Source organism: Triticum aestivum, chromosome 2A (assembly GCF_018294505.1).
Source record: "Triticum aestivum cultivar Chinese Spring chromosome 2A, IWGSC CS RefSeq v2.1, whole genome shotgun sequence".
NCBI classification, from domain to species: domain Eukaryota; kingdom Viridiplantae; phylum Streptophyta; class Magnoliopsida; order Poales; family Poaceae; genus Triticum; species Triticum aestivum.
In genome coordinates this window covers 387068753-387076041 of record NC_057797.1, presented here as the reverse complement: position 1 = coordinate 387076041, position 7289 = coordinate 387068753, and positions in this window count along the sequence as shown.

Below are 7289 nucleotides of genomic sequence, written 5' to 3'. Positions count from 1 at the left end.
TATTTGGTTAGGCATGACTGCAACAACTGTTTATTTTTGGTGTTTGCATCAAATTGCATGTTTAAAGTTTATTATGTAGTTCATAAACAAAAGTTTGTCCTTCTCAATTTAAGTTTTTAGTTGTACAACCAAGTTCCTTCTTCATACCATGTAAATTAAACTATACAGAGAAAGTGATCTTCTTTCGCACTGCATGTATGATTCTGTTCTTGATCCGTAATCCAGTGGTGTGGTGAACCTACCCACTACAGCACAATGTCATATTCTGCAATGTCTTAACTATGAACAATGTCATATAATTCTACTATTATTTAAACCGTCTCTTTATTTGCCTATCTGAAATGGGATAAATTGACAGCACACTAACTATTGATACTTATGAGTTCTTGATCTGTAATCCAGTGGTGTCGTGAAGCTGCCAACTCCTTCACAATGTCATTTCCTGCCATGTCTTGACCTGAACAATACTATATTGTGTTAATGCTATTCTAAACTGTGTCACTTATTCGTCAGTAAGAAATGTGATGAATTGTCAGCACTGATACTTATATTTGCAAAACTTGTCATCTGTTTTCTTGTTTATCTTTCAGAGTGAGGAGGATATAAGTGTCAAACAAGTGCAGTCTAATCAACTTGCTCATCTGCTTGCGCTGCAACTCCCGAGCAGGGCTAACCTTTCTTGAATTCTATTGAAGTGCTGTCGGTTTTGCTTATTATTTTGTCGGCGTGTATATTTGCACTGGTGGCGATCTTTGATGCCCAGTGTATGTAATCTATTGTCTGCTTGTGCTTTATTATCATAGTGGCGAACTTTGAGCCCAGTGGATGTAATATGTCATAATTTCTTTATTGTATAGTCTAGGTTTTTTCTTATTCATGATGTTGGAGTTATTTTACTGTATATATATCCTGTCTCCGAGGTAAATCGGCCAAACCGTAAAATTACGGTACATAATCGGGTCGTCATGCAAATCACTATGTATGATCTGCATCATGGGCCCAGTCATCTTGGCCCGTTAACACGCCTAAATGTAAACTGGCCCACTAGTAGATTCGGGCCGTTAATAGGCCGAGTAAACCGTTGGCCCTATTTTCGCAAGAAAACTCAATGGGCTTTTAGGAGGCTGAAAAGTAGGTTGGGCCTGAAATGTGCCGAACAGCTCACGAGCCGGCAGCAGGCCGAAATAGACCCCGGCCCATGATTGTGTCAATCACATCACGGGCCGTTAACAGGCCAAAATTGTCTCGGTCCTTGTTTGGCCCAATCAGATTATTGGCTGTGAGCAGGCCGGATGCAAACCGGGCCGTACTTAGGCCTAACTATATGACGGGCTTATAAAGGCCGAAATAAATATAGGGCCGAAATGTTAAACGGGCCATTAACAGGCTGAATTACTAAATGGGCCTTTAGCAAGTGGGCCCAAAAGCATAGCATCCAGTTAACGGCCCTAATCTGATATGGGCCATAATTTAGCCCAAAGCCTCTTAAAGGGTCGGATCTGATCTGGGCCGAAATTTGGCCTAGAACGTGGTAGGCTTTTAACGGGCTGGATCTCATATGGGCCTTTATTAGGCCCGGAACGTGGCAGGCTGTTAATGGACCAGATCAAATATGGGCCGGCATTTGGCCCAAAACATGGCAACCTATTAATGGGTCGGCCCACTAGTGTCCTCAAAATTTGTGGGCCTTTAGCTGGGCTGGCCCATTATGGTCGGCGAAATCTTGTGGGCCTTATGCTGGGTCGGCCCATTATGGTTTGCAAAATCTTTTGGGCCTTTAGCTGGGCCGGCCCATTATGGTGCGCAAAATCTTGTGGGTCTTTGGTTGGGCCGGCCCATTTAATCTTTATGGGCCACTTTTGGGCCGGTCCACGTGTCAACATATCATAGGCGCATATCGCCCATTGGATGAGTGACACCTGTGACAACATGAAGCTGACACATGGTTCCGTCGGCCAATGAGAAATTTACACGTGGAAAATCGGCATTGGTCGTGGCTGTTAGCGGGTTATCGGATCCAAAACCGGACCCGATAGCTTAACGGTGACCCGTTACGGTGGATGACATGTGTCGGTCACCCTTGACAAAAGCACTTCCATGACGCGGCATTTATCGTCATGGAAGTGAACACTTCTGTGATCATAATTTTGGTAATGTCATGGAACACTTCTATGACAACATAGATATGACTATCTTGATTCTGTCATAAAATCGTCATGGATGTACATGCATGACAGAAAACGTGACCTACTGTGATAGACACGTATCATCATGGAAGTGTATTTTTTTGTACTGTTTTTGGATGCACAAGTAGTATCTCTACTTAGTGCGGAATTTTTGGCTAGCAAAGATAGGGGCAAGCACCACATGTTAAAGGATCTATGACAATATGACTTTTATGTGAATATGAACAAACATAAATCATTAAGTTGTCTTCCTTGTCCAACGTCAAAAATTTTGGCATATAATATTTTGATGAGGGCACACAATCACAAAAGATTTCTAGGATAGTATATTTATATGTGAATCTTCTCTTCCCTTATTAATTCTTTCATGAGTTGCATCATTGACTAATGCTATGCTTGTCAATCTCTAATAAAATTTTCTACTTATACTTTTCCTTATGTGGTGCCATCACCTACCATCGGATTAGTATATAATCTTTTCTTAATTTATTCCCTTTCTTCTTATTTATTTTCTTTCTTATTTATTTTCTTTATTTGCAACATGAAAGTAAAGACCATGTGTAATCAATTATATTTTGGTCATTTTTTGTGTTCTAAAATGCCAGCTGGCTCACGGAAGGACGTGTTGCTATCACACGTGTGGATTCAATGGCGGCAGACAGGGCAGTCTGAAGCCGGTTGCATGTGGCGAGGAGGCGTGTTCAGCCGGGCCTGCAGTGAGTGGGGCCCTCTTGGCTGGCGTGCCGGTTCAATGCCTGCGCTATGAGAGGTCACGTCTGTGTCAGAGCAATCACTCCCTCAAGTCCTTTTTTGTTTGGGTATAACAAAATCTTGTTTTCCATTCACATTTTACAAGTAAAATTTGTGGACAAACTTTAACCCAAACTACGATGGGGACTAGTAAACCAGAACGGAGGTAGTAGTTTTTTATCAAAGAAGGGTTTCCCCTTCCGATTTTCATTACTGAAAACCAACATCTAAACCATAGTATTTTCCCTAGAACTACCAAGTTCAACATCTCGCAACATAATCCCATACAACCATACGCCAAGGAGGTAGTAGTTATGAATTCCATTTTTGCTCCATACCAATCGTTCTAAAAACTACATAGTACTTATAACGCGGCATTGTAAATCGGAACTCTTACCCCGCTAAAAATGATATTTTAAACATGGCTACTCGATCTGTGGCAACTGGCGAGCTACCGCCTCCAGGTCGTTCACCTGTGGTCCCGACCATCAACTCCTACGGATCAAATTATCACGCGAGCTAACTATTCCTACAAAGGTGCACTCCACCACACACCCGGTACCCGCGCATGCAGCAATCGTGCACCTAGGGTTTTAGGGTTTATTTGTTAATGGTGCCTTTATGTAACTATCATGTGTGCGAGATAGCGAGAGACCGACTGTGTGTGTGCACCTCTTCTCTTCGTATATGTACTCCACCGTTTGTCTGGTGTCCAAAAAATTATACAGTGGTAATAACTACTAGCAATGTGCCAATGCGTTGCCACACGATCAAAGTAGACTAATATGTATTCACCGATTTGATAGAAAATAGAGTCTAGTTTTGAAATACGTGTATCACTAAAAATATGTTATGTTTCACTCAAAATATATTCCTTTGGCGGTTTTGTTGAGATAAGGGAGGAATGTTGTTGGTTTGAAGATTCGAGAAGTGGTATATGTCTAATTTCTACTCTTACTAGCAAGATGCCTATGCGTTGCACGGAACATCAAGATCTTGTGGGAGAAAAGGATGAGCGAGGGAAGGCCTTATCTGCAAATGTGGAGAGGAGTGCGGGTAAATTGCCATAGTTTCCTTCCTATCCGTTAGATATAGATCGGACGGCCTATATTGCAGGATGGCAGGCACACCATCATCGCCAACTATGCTTTTTATAAGAGCAGAGATAAAAACAGAGTTGGTGATGATGGTGTGCCTGCCATCCTGCAATATAGGCCGTATGATTTATATCTGACGGATAGGAAGGAAACTATGGCAATTTTGCAAAAAAGATACCCCACACTTCTCTCCACATTTGCAAATAAGGCCTTCCCTCGTTCATCCTTTTCTCCCACAAGATAAACTACTCATACAAACGCATCTTGATGTTCCGTGCAACCCATGGGCATCTTGCTAGTTGTTGCAAAAAGACCATGTGCGTGTGAGAGAGAGCAAGAGAGGAGGAGGACGGAGTGCATGTGTGACAAAGACATAAAGAGTGTGTGTGCGAGAGGTATCAGCTTAAAATGAGGCGATAGTGTGTCTGTGCATAATCGAGAGGGCGTGTCTCAAGAAGGGAAGAAAAATCTACATAGATACAAGGAGCGCGAGAGAGACATGTATGTGATAGTGGAAGCACAAGTTCCGGGTGTATAAACCTATCTAGAGGCTAGTCGATAAATGTTTGTGAGAGAAATACGAGTCGGGGTGCGAAAGCGAGAGTTTTGTGTGTGTGAGAGAGAGATGGTAGTCGGGAAGGGGAGTTGAAGCAGGAGTTGTGTGTGTGAGAGAGCACAGAGGGGGGCGAGTTTGTCTGATCGGTAAACAAATGAATAATGTCAGTTTTATAACTGGGATGGAGACGGAAAGGAGACCGCAACAAATGTTGTGTCTATAGGAGAGAGTAATTTTGGTGGTATGGGTCATATCTAGAGACATATAGGGTGTATGAGAGAACCCCATAGAGAGAAAGACAAAGTGAAAGACGAGTGAGACTGTGTGTGTGGCGGTGAAACAGAAAGCTTAGGTACCTAGTGATACCAGAGAATGGTAGAGACGTGAGAGATAATAAAAACCGTGTAATGTATAATGATAGGGAGAGTGTGACACTTCTCAAGGGAGACGTCGAGAGACCATGTTTGCGACAATGGGAGAAACATGAAGTGAGCGTGCAGGTGAGCTGGAGAAAAGAGAGTGATAGCTACATGAAGGAGCATGCATGCGAGAGAGATGGGCGTGAAAGGAGTCAACATAAAAGGGATTCAAATATTTGAATTCATGATGATGATACATGTAATTCATACTCGAACCAAAATTGATCTATCAAACATGCATACTCATATGAATTCACGTGCATCTATGTTATTTAATATGTAGATATTACTAATCCATACATTTTAGTAGATCATAATTTGATTTAAATTTTTTGAATTAAACCTTACGATTTCGAGATCATTGTATTTGTAAATCATATTATACATATAAAGGAGCAGAATTCTTTGTTGTGCTTCTGAAAGTACATATAAAAATATGATGTATATAGGATTTTATTCCAATCGCAAATGGATCCTGCCCAAACAAAAATAGAATACAAATTGGATTCGAATTGAGTTGGTACGGTAAACGTGCACTCTTGCTCTGCAAAAAAATCAATGAAGCGGGGAAAGTCGCAGTAACAGCCCGAAACCAAAATCTGCGAGATGGAAATTACTGCCTATCCCTGACACGCAAAGCCTATCGGCTCGATTTCTATAGGTTTCGATAGGGGTAGGTTTTAATTTCACTCAAACATGACATAATTGCCTCTCACCCGGATTCATACACGGTGGGCGCCAAAACATAGTGTCTCCTCGACCGAAATCGACTCCCTCCCCGATTCATACACGGTGGGCGCCAAAAACAAACTCCCGTCGGCAAATATTCGGTGTATGCGAGATTACCGTCCTATCCCCAACCGACTAATATTGATGTGATGTAGGAAATTTTAAACGGGGGCTAAGTTTGTAAATTTCCTCGCATTTGAGACAAGCGCGCCCTGAAGACATTGTTCCCCCTTCCTCTCTCCCTCCATTTCCCCATTCGTACTTCGTGGGAGCCAAACCACCCTCTTCATGCCAGCCTCCTCCATCCGCCACTCCATCCACCGCCGTCCTCCTCCACCATGCCCGAGCTGATACCCCGACGCCGTCGTCCATTACAAGAGATCGACCTCTCTCATCCATGGCTTCGGACTGGGATCCTTGCATCCCGTCCTCTCGCTTCATCCCCGCCATCGTCCACCTTGCTAGCGCCGGTCCTACGACCGTCTCGTCCACCACGCCCCTCCGCCACCGTCTACCCTCCTAGATCTGCTTCCACGCCGCCAACAGCCGTCGCTACTGCAGCAACGTCAAATTCTCAGCATATGCATATAGGGCGCCGCACCAGAGGCGGGTACTCTTTCGTATCTGCTTAACTTATTTATCGCAACAAGAAAATAGATCGTCACTGCTTTACTCTGATTTCTTGTCCATCACTTACTTGCTAGTTGAAAGCAAACATTGGTTGCGAAGTTCCCTTTGTCCGGTTTGAACCTTCAGATCCACCATGGCACGCTCAACACTATACTCGCAATGCTTATGGTTTTGCCCTTTTATATTCCACTCTAGTTAAATGACAGTAGACTAAATTTCAAAATTGGGTTAGTCGATTTTTCAGAGCTCGTCGGAGTTCGCCGGTGCGAAGGAAAGGGCTCGGGTGGGGACGGTGGTTGTGGGGGCAGTTTTGGGGCCTCACTGAATGAAGAAAACTCGACGTGGGTGGGGGTGAGGGTGGGGGTGGGGGTGGCGGAGGAAGACAGGCGATGGGGCGGTTCAGGGGAGGGCGGGGGGTCGAGGCCGGTGATTCGGCCGGCGGCCCGTGCGGTGTTCTGTATGGGAAGAATCAGAGACATGGAAGAAGAAGGGTTAGGAGACGTAGGATCTTCATCCAACCACCTGAAATGGTCGACTGACCCAAATGACAAAAGTCACGCAACTTGCACGTAGACATGCAGAATATGCTTCCTCTTCTGTTCTTTAACATATTCCTCTTCTGTTCTTTAACATGTTCCTCTTCTGTTCTTCTTTAGTAAGCACAGTATGTTCCTTGTCAGGAAGGTGAGCAGGGACATCTGCAGTCGACACCTCTATTGGGCCGGTTCTGCGAAATGATTTCGCACTTCGAGTTGGTCTGCCATAATACCCCAGAAATGGTGGGAGTCGCGCGGTCTTTGATAGATTAAACTGATAGTAACAGTTGTGCGCCTTCAGATGAATAGAGCTGGCATGTAGGTGATCGATAGGTTGCATATTAGTAGCGACAAAACCCTATGTTTTCAGCCAGTTCCGCTTTCCC